We start from the raw sequence: 13,654 nt of genomic DNA, 5'->3' as shown, positions 1-13,654 counted from the left end.
TCATTATTTTACATTTAAATATCTTCTCTCTAGGAAACATATGACCTACCTTTCTAGGCTTATACATTCCTCCCCCACCACACTGCTTCTATTTTGCAGTGAAATTGGTCTTCTTGCTATTTCTCATGACAGTATCGCCTATCTTTGCCTTTTCTGTACCCCATACCTAGAATAAACAGCCTCCACATTTTTGCCTTTTCCAAGATATAGTTACCTTCAAAACTCAGTTCAATTGACATTTCCAAAATTAAGGCTTTCCTATTTCCCTGAAAAGTTAGTTTCTTCCCTCCATCCAATTTATCTTTAACCAATTCATTGATAAATATTTCTGAAGCTTCTACTATGTGTCAGACCCTTTGCTAAGTCCTGGAAACACCAAAAGAGGCAAAAAAAAAGTCCCTGTATTTAAGGATACCAAATTCTAAGAGACTGTTATCTCTCCCATTTTATTTGCATATTTGCATATATATGACATTTATATATACCTCAAGTTTCTTCCTAATCCAATCCATCATTCATTTAGTCACTAAAGTGATTTTCCTAAAATACAGGTCTGATCATGTCACACACACACACACACACACACACACACACACACACACACACACACGCATATATGAATAATAAACTCCAGTGTTGTCCTACTACCTTCAAAAGCAAATATAAAATGCTTTGTCTTGTGAAAGAGGAATTGGGAAAGCATGCAAAAGGAAGAAGCAGTGACCCAGTGGTGACCTGTCAGTCAAAAAAAGATTCTGATTTGGAATTTTACCAGTGTGAGATGGAAATCACATTAAAAGACTGATATATATTAATTTAAGGTCGCCAAGGAATTCAGCTATGTAATTCCTAAATTAAACTCAAGTCAGCAGTCAACCTTTTATGGAGTTTTTAATTACTAACAGGAGGAAGAAAGGTATTGAGAGAGAGAGAGAGAGAGAGAGAGAGAGAGAGAGAGAGAGAGAGAGAGAGAAAGGGGAGAGAAGGGAATAGGGCTTAAATACCCCCTCTGCTTAGGCTGGGCCAAAGGCCTAAGGCCTTAGATAGCAGAGGCAAAGAAAAGAGATCAGTCCCTGACACTCATGTGACCAAAATGGAGAAACAGTCTCAGGGCCTCCACCTCAAGCACCAGGCTCCAACAACCTCCTCTCCTTCACACAGGAAGTCCCCAGAACTCCTCAGCTGTCCTCTACCTCACTTCCTGTGTCTCACCTGTGCCAATGGTGGCTCTAGCTTCACCCAGGACCGCCCAGAGGTCTGTCCCCTTTGCACATGTCTGTTGAAGGTCATATTCTCAAATAATTAAATCTTGAGCTTTGCTGTAGCCCTTCCTAAATCCTGTTACCCTGAGTAGGGTGGAGATTGTAGTTTCCAAGACATGATTCTGTCATTCCAAGTATCTCTGTTGTTATTGATCAGAAAATAGCCAAATCCCATCCTCTAAAGAATGGTTTGAACAGGGTTGAGTAGTTTTGAAATTCACACCAGGAAAGGCAGTTTGGAGCCAAACCAACTGCTGGCTGAATTCTGGGTACCTGACTGATGCTGGTTGTCTTATACCAGGGAGGAAGGAGCTGATTTCTCTCTTGGACTTTGGAAATCAAGCTGAAGGTAGCCTGGTGATTTTGAAGGCAGAACAGGAAAGACAATAGTCCAGAGACATCTCTTTGGCTTGCTCTGTTTATGATAGTGACTGGACTGCAAGACTTATCAATCATTCCTCTCGATTTGAACTCTATCCCAATATACTCCAACTTAAGGCCAACTTGTAGTCTAGGGAGACCCCCAACCCTCTTACCTCCATTCTCTATCTTTCCTGTCTTCCCCCAAATAAACCCTTATTTAAGATAAATAAGAGAAAAAGTATTTTCATTTGAGACACCACAAACACCCTGAGTGATTTAGTAGGAAGAAGAAGAAAAGGGGGAGGGAAGCTGAAGAGGCTGAAGAAGAGGGAGGTTGGGAGAGAGGGAGGAAAAGAGAGGAAGGGGGGTATAGTGAGGGGAAAAACAGAAAAGAAAGCGATAACTGCCTGATCTGTTAGTTATCAATTAACCATCAAATATACCCCCTTATTATTATCTATTACAGTCTGGAATTCAAGCCCTCTATAACCTAGTCCCCTCCCAGTTTTCCAATCTTATTATACCTTACTTCCCAGCATGCACTCTTCAATCTAGTGACCCTATTTACCTGTCAGTTCCATAAACAAAATACTCCCGTATCTCTGCTCTGGCACTTTCTTTATTGGTCCCCCCTTGCCTGGCTCACTTTTCCTCTTCTGCTTGGACTTCTTACTTATCTGGCTTCCTTTAAGTCTCAACTGAAATTCCACCTTCAACAGGAAGTCTTCCTTAATACATCTTAGTTCCAATTCTTTCCTTCTTTTAGTTTTTCCCCTTTTATCTCGTATGTAATTTGCTTGCATCTATTTCTTTACAGGTAATCTACTCTGTTGGAATGTATACTTTGAAGACAGGGGCTGACTTTTGCCTTTTTTAATATCCCCAAAGCTTAATATAATTGGCATATAGTAAGTAGGTGCTTAATAAACATTTTTAAAGAATTTAATTATCTTTGAATCTCTAAGCACTGAACAAATGTTTGTTGATTGAGAAACATAAAAATTCTGGAATATTAGAGAAACACTTGGCAGATATTAAATTTATATTATGGTTGGACCCAATAGTAAATTGGTGGTAGCCAGGGATTTAATTTCTAAATCCCAAAATGAATTACTCAAGTAAATGGAATTATGGTAGTTTATTTTTAAAATAGAGGGAAGATATTAAGGAAGAGAGAAAGCTCTGGCTTCCTCTGAGCCAGATAGAAATTCTGAGGCACTAGTCAGGGGAAAGGAGTCACACCTCCAAAAAGGCAAGGAACTAAGTTAGCCTTTACACTCACCAAGGTGACAGTATAAAAGGGAAGCAATCTGAGGTCTCTTGCCCAATTTGCTCCATGGGTCAAGTTTCACTGCCACGTGTCTTCACTCCAAGTCTAAGGTCTGTCTTCCAGGCTCTTCTTAAGTGTCTCTTCATTCCAACTCTGAGTGACTGAATGATTTTCACTCCAAGTGCAAGTGACTGTCTCTTTCACTCCAAGTCTGAGAGTCTCTCTTTACTCCATTTAAGAGTCTGTCATCCAGTCCAACTTCGAGTGACTGATCATTCCAGTCCAAGCCCTAGTGACTGAACTCCCTGTGTTTCTCTATTTCCACTATTTAAAGACCTTTTTCTCTTATTTCACCTTCCCTAAAATTTATATCTACCAATCACAGAGGATTCTCCACACCAGGACTGCCCACTCTTTCACATGTGGGTCACAGATCTCCCACTCAATGTATGAAATGAGTGTTCATACCTATTGTGGTTAGTTCACACCTTTTTGTAGTTAGTTCATACCTTTTGTGGTTAAAATGGGTTGATCTACTTTAAGTACTGGGTTTATACCTTGGGGATTAAAATCTGAAAATAGACAGGGGATTACAATTTAATCTTCACAATAAAGGAAGAGCTAAATACCTTCATCTTTACAATCAAAGGAGAGCCAAATCCAATCTTCACACAGAGCAATGTGCATTAATGGGTTTTTTAAAACTAATTTTTAACTAATTTATGGATCTGCAAATAATTGATGTATTCTCACCACCATGGTCAAAAATCAGTATCCTCTAAATTTTACAAATATCCTTAAGGGCTGTCATACTCCCCAGTTTAATTACCACAAAGGCATTCTGGTGATGAACCTTTCCAAAATTCCAAAATTTCCAAATTTCCAAATTTCAAATGGACCTTCCCAAACCCATCCAGATATAATCTGCTATGAATACTTTTATTTGCCATGAAATGATCTTCCCGAGCTTATACTCTAGTGTCATTGCCTAGGAGAACCCAGGGTCATCTCCATACTCTGATGAAAAATCAATAGATTTTCAGTAAACATATATTAATAGGAAAACATTTTTACAAAATTCAGCAATAATGTGTTAATAAAAAACTAAATATTTTAAATTAGTAAAGATTTGGCTTTAATCTGAGAAAACCCATTATGAAAAAATAGCATTATATTGTGAATTTTAGATTTACTCCACCCTGCTTTGTTTTTAGCATTTTAGCAACCAGGAATGTATACCCCCCCAAACACACTTAAGAATTAAGTGTGGAGGAGGAAGGTCTATGACCCATATCTGCTAGCAAGTGACAAATGAAAAACAACTGACTGACCCCCTGGGCCATCCAAAGGCAATATTAAGCCACAATTGGTACATGTGAGACACAGGAAGTGATGTAAAGAACTGCCTTTATATTTCATGTCACTTCCTGTGAGAGGGACTTGGCAGTGGAACTTGACTGTGGAGGAGCTCGAGCTTGAGATCTCAGACTGCTTCCCTTAGTCTGGCATGTGGTGAATGCAAGGCTTACTCCGCTTTCCTTGTCTTTTTTGGAGGCACCAGCCTCTGAGGAGGCCTAGGGGCTGGAACTTGTGCTAGATTTAAACCTCCACCTCCCTACCCACCTCCTTGACTGGGGCCTCTGAACTCCTACTTCCTGGAATCTCTCTTTTTTTTCCTCTCTTTTTTTTCTTCCTATTAAGGAAGAATTCACTCTATTGTAAATAAACCACCATAAAATTCCATTCTGATGAGTATTTCATTGCGATTTAGAATTTAAATACCTGGTGACCAACTAAAGAATATATTTAGTCCAACCATAAGTTTTACCCCTAACAATAAATATAATATATATATATATATATATATAAAGGGAAAACATTAGAAGATTTGTCAGTTGTCCACTCACCATTTCTACTCACCATAGTTTTAGAAGCATTAACTCTAACAATATGTGAAGAAAGAGAATCAAAGACAAAAACTGTTGCAAAGAAGAGATAAAATATCTATGTGCAAATGATAACTCATTTTACAAATTTTTTCTAGCACCTACCTCAAAACAATTTTAGGGAATAGATAATGCTAGTATAATTATCCCAGTTTACAGAAAAAAAAATATCCCAGTATCAGATAGGAAGTTATGTGACAACTATGATCATATGGTAAAAAAAAAATAAAAGTCAATAAATAAGGCAGTCAGTAAAAGTATATTAAATGACTACTTTGTTCCAGGACCTTTTTTAATTGCAAAGGATAAAAAGAGACAAAAGACAATTCCTGTCCTAAAGGAGCTCACATTCTAATGGAGGAGACCACAAACAAATATATGAAAGAGAGAGAGAGAGAGAGAGAGAGAGAGAGAGAGAGAGAGAGAGATGGAGTATCATATCAGAGGTTGGGAGAAGCTTCCTATAGAAGACAGAACTTTATTGGGCCTTGAATGAAGCCAGGGAAATCAGGAGGTAGAGAAGAGGAAGGGAGTATTTAAGGTAGGTTTCTAATTCAGATGTTCTGTCTCCAAATCTAGTATTTTAGTCAATATGTGACCCTGATTATCAATATGTTAATTTGATATGATTTTTTTAATTTTTAAATTAAATGAAATTTTAAATTGAAGTTGAAAATTAAGAAATATAATTAATTAGCATAAATATAGGGAGATTTCAATAAATAAATCCCACATCACTGCTTTTAAAGAAAAAACAAAAAGTAATACAAAGAGAAGATGGAGTGATGGGACTAATATCTGCCTCTATTTCCCCAAAACAAGAGTTAAGTCCTTCCCTCCTCATTCCTTTTCATAACAAAGGACATTTTTATCTAAAAAGAGATAAAGCAGTAACAAGACATAATTAATTATGGTTTCTGATATGCCACAACTTTAAGTGGCATAAAATGCCTTACTGAGGCAACTGAGAATTTTTCCAATATTTCTAAATAGCAACATGAAAAAAACAAAAGTTGAAATACATTCATGCAATTTCATCTAGTTTTCTAACTACCAGAATAACTATATTTAGAAAGGTTAATGATAATTGTTAGATACTCGTGTTTTAATTATAGTAGATTTTGCAGTGGCAAAACACTAGAAACAAAAGGTCCACCTGCCAGGAAATAATGTATAAATTAATTGTCCACATGAAATTATAAATATGAAGGCTACAAATAAATAGGGAAAGATTCTTATAAAGTGAAGCAGAATAAAAATAAAACAGAACTAAAAGAGTAATATATATACACTGACTGAAACTAAGGAAATATAAATAATATTAATATCTAAATAATACCTATAATGTTTTGTGAGTCAGAGATGCAATTTTATTACTACATTACTAAAATGTATTTACCCTTTCTGCTTTAGAAAATAAAGCTTGTAGTTACATGTATTTCTCTTTTATTTTTTTGACTTTTTGATTTTTTTTATTTTTAAGTGTTTGAATGGAAATAAGAGTCAAAAATAAAATATTACATCTAAGAAGGTTACCTAAAATTGTAGTAGTATGCAGCAAGAATTATCAAGGAAGAATCTATATAGTTAAGGGGATAAATTAATAGACATGTAGTCAGAAAGATTAGAGTTCAAATCTTGCCTCAGACATTCATTAGCTGTATCACCCTTGGCAAGTCACTTAGCCTTCATCAGATTCAGATTCTTCAATGACAAAATGGGTAGATTGTAAGAGTACCAATCTCACAAAATTTGCTGTAAATCTTGTAAAGTACTTGGCAAACCTTAAGTCACCTTTTAAATGATAGCAATTTTATTTGTATATCTTAATAAAATGAAAATGTCCCAAGGTTTAATTTTCAATCAATTAAGAAGATGGCTAGTAATGAAACAAGAATATATTAATTCTAGAATTGAAATTTTCCTTTCCCCTGCTTCTCAAAAGTTACAGAAATCAGTCTGTATATTGTCTTTCTCCATGTGTGGTATACCCTGGGATATTTAACCAGATTTAATAAATTGCTTACAAGTAACAAGTATATATTATTGTACTCTTGTGTTCTTCAAAGTGTCATTCAGGTTATTGGGCAGACTTTGGGTTCTGAAAAGACATTAAACTGACTTTTTAAAAAAGGAAAATTTTGCTTTGTTTATGGCTCGAATCAAAAGTGCTAAGGAGCTCTCAAGGGAAATAAGCTATGGTATATAGACCAGGACACTGGACAAAATGATGAGGACAATTTCTGTGTCTTTCTGGGGGGGGGGGGTGGAGGGGAAGACCTTCTATCTGAATTTTAAGATTTGAAATTCACAATAGTTTGATTTAAAATACCAACCTAAATGACAGACACATCATTCAAATTCTGGGTGCAGATGGCTGACATTCTAGCTAGAAGAGGAGAGTGAGCTCTGCATTTGCTCAATTTGTAAAGGTCTTTTACTTAATATGAAAGAATCCATTGCTATGGGAAAAACTGCAATATGCAATCAAAATATTTTATGTTCCAATTATTGTTTTAATTATGAAAGAAGCACTCATTTGATGTCTGAAAATAAGCTCTGTCTCATTTGTGCCCTTCTGTTTTTCTCACAAATACTTTCTGAAATGCAATCTCACTGGACAGTAAACTGAGATGAGATGTGCTATGCCCATAAACATTGCATATAACTAGTTCAATATCATTACTTCCTATAGGTTTGAGCCCTTGTAAATTAATTTAAAAGCCAATGAGCAAATGCTCAAAGATAAAAAACATTCCCAAGAAGGCATCACTAGAGCATAACTTTCTTCCTCAGATAACAGAAAAGAAATGCACCCTTTTAACCAAGTGACATTTCAACCATCAAAAGATGTCTGAAGGAGTTAAGACATCTGGGGATGACCCTGATTAATGTACACAAGGCCAGTATCAGTTTTCGATGTCAAAATGGAATTGGCCAGGATCTAAATATTTCCTGAAAATTATCCATAAGGATAAAGTAAGTATAATTCTAATTTGTTAGAATTACAAAGAAGGCAAATGTATCTAGATGCCTAGAGGTAGTGATCCATTTTATTGTGCAATATAGAGAAGTAGTATGATGGTGACATAGTGGGAAAGGGCAGGATTTGGAGCCGGGGGAACTGAATTTGAAAGTCACTTCAGACATCAAACATTAAATATGTTTCCTATTTTCTCTAAATTTCATTTTCCTTTTCTGTTAAGTGGGCAATAATATGCATAATTCTTACCTATATAAATATTAATATTTCAATTCCACTTCATGACATGAAGTGACCTTGGCTTCTCAAAGGTCATGATGATCAAGATCAAACTCTGGTCATGCTGGAAAAACTTGGAGTATGTTCCTTACAACATAGAAACTCTATTTTCTGAAGACTAGTCTAGATAAGTGCCACTACACTTACTTTCACCCCACCATTTTCCAATTGTATTATCTTCTATAATAGAAGTTTAAAAGAAATTGCCTAGTTATATTTCAAGTGTATATTTAAAAAATATTGTGTAACAATGAATTAAATAGGAAATTCACTAGCCATCACAGTCAGTAGCTTTATATTTCATGTCATAAATATAATCAATTCTGAAATATAAATCAATACGATAAAAAGAATGTGATAATTAGTAACTTGTAGTTAATGTGAAAAAATTAAATACTGACCTCAGTGAAAAATTCTATTATGTCATATATCATATAACATGCTTTGGAAATTCATTGTGCTAATGAATATTTAAGATAAAGCAATGTTTAAATGAAAAACAAAAAGGAAAATTGGGATGTCCTATCACCAGTAAGTTGGCTTTGTTTTGTAGTTGTTGATCAGTAGACCTTGTTGATCAATAGTTTTATCCATGATAAACTGTGAAGCAAAGGGAAACATAAAATAACCCTCATTCCTGAATTGCTTCCTTATACTTCTGTAGTTATAGTGACAAAATGGCAGTAAAAGGAAAGATGACTTCTAAGAATCTATTAACATGACTATAAAATCATCAACCAACTTTACTTTGTTCTTGGTTGTCTAAATTCGAGATCCTTATCCAATGACCAACACATAGACATATTGCTACACTGACATTCTTGTTATAAATGAATCCAGAAAAAAAAAAGAAGAAAGTTGTAGCTAAAAGGAAAGATAGTTCACAGGCTTTCTGTGGCTAGGCAAATAAAGTAGTTAATAGGGTGGATTTTATCATAAGCACAAAAAAGTGTGTTATAAAATATTATTTCCTTTGATATATGGTCATACATATTTGCAAGAAGACTATGACAAAAGTGATTGACACTTAGATAAATTCTATTAAGATTTTGATAAGATCCTCTAAATTAAATCAACATACTCTCTAATTGTTGATCTCAATGCAAAGGTAGGAAAATGTGATGGACAAAGAGAAAAGTGGAGAAATATTTGGGAAGGTATGATATAGAAGAAAGAGAAAAGGCAAAGATATATTCTATATAAACCTCATAAGTCTATGTCATAATCACTTTCTTGAGAAAAAATGGTTTGACTTTGATTGTGGCAAGGAACAAATAATAAAAACAAATAGAAAGAATTAAATTGACTACCTTTTACCTGACAGGAAAACAATGATCATTGACATGAGAGTTATACCTGAGTCAGCTATAAATGTACCGCTAGTCTGCAGACTCATCAGACTTGAGATTAAAATTTAAAATAAACAAAAATAAGGTAGAGTAATGAGAAAAAAGACACTATATAAATGAGATATAACCTTGAATTATTTACAAAAACTAGAAAAAATATAAATTAGTAAAGAAATTAAATAAGTAACATCAGAACAGACAATAATAATGTCTTATAGAAGTTAAACTAATGTAAATTCATTGCTTCAATAAGAAGACAAAGAACTCAAAAAGAGCTTTATAAAGACCGACTTGTGGTCCCTATATATATATTTTTACCTGTGGGTGATAACCTGAAAAGGAAAAGGGAGACTGAAGGAAATAGGTGAATAATAAAGACTCAGAGACAACAAGTTAAAACAAATGGGGAGTGGCACGATCTCCATGAATATTTCCCATGGACAAATGTGCCATAGAATTAATGGGAAATATGAAGAATAAGAAAACACATGGGGAGTAAGAACTCCTTAATTCCTCCTCTGGACAAGAGTGCCAGAGGATTAATAGGAAGCATGGGGGCGACAGCATCGTGAGGAAAGAGAGATCAGGAGGAAAAGATAGGACAGAGCACTCCAAAGATACAGGGAAGTAAGAGAGAGATCCGAGCTTGCTCCCCAGTATATTGGAGGTTTTAGGATTGGAGGTTTTAACATGGCATAGTTTTTAACATTGGTTGAATTGACAATGACGAGATCAAAGAGGTGGAGATTAACCTGGCATGTGCCTTGCAAAGGAATGTGGTCTGACAAGGTGTGAGCTAAGACCCTGTTGTCGCTCAGGAATTCTCTTGCCCCTTGGACTGTAACTTCTATACAATGAGTATTAAGTGATCTGACCATGTGTGTGGTAAATGAATATATATGATACAATATCAATACATCAACCATACTTCCCACATGCCTGGTATGCTACAAGCCTTAGTTAAGTATTTCACTGACATATCATATAGACTGAGATAGCTATCAAAGGCAAAATCAGATTAGAATTTAAACTTATTTGTAAAATCTTATAGGGGCAGGTAGGTAGCACCAGCTATAGAGTTGGAAAGACCTGGGTTCAAATCTGGTCTGAGACAATTCCTAGTTATGTGACACTAGGCAAATAATTTGATCCTGTTTGTCTCTTTCCTTTCTGTCTAACAGTTGCTATTAAGATAGAAAAGTAAAGATAATTTTTTTTAATTTTATGAGAGAGTATGATTAACATATGTACAGTAGTACCTCACTTGAGGAAGGTAAATTCTCTTTACAACTTGGTAAGACAGCCAACTAAATAAATTTTCCCAGTGCAGTGAAGGATAGACAACAGAAGAAAATTGGAAATATTTACACAATTTTTTAATTAATTGGGTAATTTGTTAGCTTGTTACATTAAAGTTCCCAGATATCTCCCTCCCTTCTATTCCTCCTGAAACTAAAGAAAGCATCATATGATTAAATATATATATGTATATATAAAACTATTTCTTGTTTATTTGTGTTTATCAGTTCTTTCTCAGAAAATGTACATAAACAAGTTATTCAAGCAAATATGCCCTATATAATGTATTCTTGGTTTGGCTGTTTTTGCACTCCATAATTTCATAGGTAGATCTTTCCATGTTTTTAAGTTAACCTACTTTTCATTTCTTATAGCACAGTAATATTCCATCACAATCATATGCCATAGTTTCTTTACTCATTCCCCAATTGATGGACAACCTCTCAATTTCCAGTTTTTTGCCACCACAAAGAGAGCTGCTATAAATAGTTTAGAATATTAAGTTTTTTTTTCCTTTTTCCCTTACAATGTTAGGAAACAAATATAATACTGGTATTGCTGTATCAAAGGGTATACACTGTTTTATAACTCTTTGGACATAATTCCAGATTGCTTTCCAAAATGGTTGGATCAGTTCACAGTCCCACCAATATTAGATTAATGTACCTGTTTTTCTGCATTCCCTCCAATATTTGTCATTTTCCCTTTTATCATTTTAGCCAGTGTGAAAGGATATCTGAGTTGTTTTGATTCGCATTTCTCTAATCAGTAATTATTTAGAGCATTTTCCTATGGTTATATATAACTTTGAAAAACTGTCTGTATATTTTGACCATTTATTAATTGGGAAATGGATCATGTTCTTATAAATTTGACAAAGTTCATTCTATATAATTTTAGATAAAAGATCTCTATGCAAGAAGCTATCTATGAAACTTTTCCCAAAAGTTTTTAATAAAGTATTTTTCATAAAAATAGAAGAGTTATCAAATTGGAACCCTGACAGCACATTCTAGGGAAATAATACTGAAGAGATTAAGAGAAGAAAGATGAGAAAAGCAGCCACATAGCATTATAAATATATAGGAATGCAAAGGGATATACATAGACACAGTTATACATATATTGGGTTATGAATTGTAAGAGAGGAAAGCAGATTCATCATGCTGGAAGACCAACTCAAGTGGGGAAAGGGCAGGAAGGATGGAGAATTGTGGTGAAAGAACTGAGGACCTGAGAGAATCCAAGCAGTTAATTCAATTCTCTTTGGGGAGCCCTCCAGAGAGGTTGAGCTGAGAGAACCTCTGAGATTTGATCATCCTTCTGTGAATCCAGACCCCCTGAATCCAGTGGAAGACAACAGGAGTGGATTGGACTTTGATAAAGAGCTATCCATCCCAAGAAGATTTCCTTTCTCCCTCTAAAGCAGTCCTTGAACTTCATATTAGAATTAGGACAGTCAGAAGTCAGGACAGCTATCACAATTGACCCCAAAGGGTCAGGAAGGCAAAGCCTGATCCTGCAGGATTTGGGGAGAAGGGGTTCAATTGTTAATCCTTAGAGATTTCCTATTTCCCACTTTTCCATTACCTTATCCCACAATCTCAATTACCCTATCTTTTGTGTGTTCCTCAAGAATAAATAGCTGTTTCTATAGATCAAGTGCCTACTCATAATATTTAAGGAGAGGGACCTAAAGCTTTGGGGAGAACTATATTTCCTCCCCAAGGAAGAAGTAGTTCAGTTGTGGATTTTACTTCAACCCAATATCTCAAGAAATTATAGTCTGTGAATCTGAAGACAGCCTGTGTGCGTTTACTAGGGAAAGAGAGGGGAAAAACAAGCTGTCCTCTCTCTCCACCTTTTAGCTCCATTCCATCTCTACCACACTCTAGTCCTGAATTAAGTATTGGGGGACTCCATTGCTCCCCCTCCATTACAGAATGCAAATATGTGTGTGTGTGTGTGTAAACATATACAATGTGAGTGGTGCTGAAAATCCATGCATGCAGAAAGGAGTAAAGTTATGAGATTAAAGGAGCTCTGAGGTGATGATTTGCAAGCTATCTAAAAGAAGGCAAAATGACAAAAGAATAGGAAAATATTGGTTTTGATTGATATTGAAAAATGTGATTGGGGGGGGGGGGCATCTGGGTGGCTCAGTGGATTGAGAGCCAGGCCTTGAGATGGGAGGTCCTAGGTTCAAATCTGGCCTCAGCCACTTCCCAGCTGTGTGACCCTGGGCAAGTCACTTGACTCCCATTGCCTAGCCCTTACCACTCTTCTTCCTTGGAGCCAATACACAGTATTGACTCCAAGATGGAAGGTAAGGGTTTAAAAAAAATGTGATTAGGAAAAAAATCAGTAACTACCAACCTATTTACTGACTCTCAACTATTCAAAATCTCTATAAGGCTTATCCATATATGAACTGCAGTTATCCTCAGTAAAATTTAGTATGAAATAAACAGACTTTTGCAAATAGCATTCAACAATAGACCGTATTTTATTATAATAGACTGAATGATGTAAAGAAATCATTTTTCTTTGTTTGCTTATGAAAAAGATTTCAACTAAGTAGAACAAATCACTCCCTTCTGAGCTCTATTATGAAGGTTTATCCCATCTCTATATCAAAATCATTCCAGATTCCTTGGAAAATATTCCAGTAGAAATAAACTTATTCAAAAAAAAGAAGCATAAAACAGGGAGGTGTATGCTCACCAAAATATTTTGCCACTGTGATGAAGGAGATATAGCAAAAATCCATTTCAAGGAGGGATGCTCAGTGAATGATATGGTCCTTCAGATGCTTCTTTTGGCAAATGTCATTGTATTAATTGCATCTAGTCCCATGGCATTGCATATAGTCTTGAAAGAAATCTACAATCCATCAGGAGTAT

Source organism: Monodelphis domestica, chromosome 1 (genome assembly GCF_027887165.1).
Source record: "Monodelphis domestica isolate mMonDom1 chromosome 1, mMonDom1.pri, whole genome shotgun sequence".
Lineage (NCBI taxonomy): Eukaryota > Metazoa > Chordata > Mammalia > Didelphimorphia > Didelphidae > Monodelphis > Monodelphis domestica.
Note: the sequence above shows the minus strand (reverse complement) of the source record.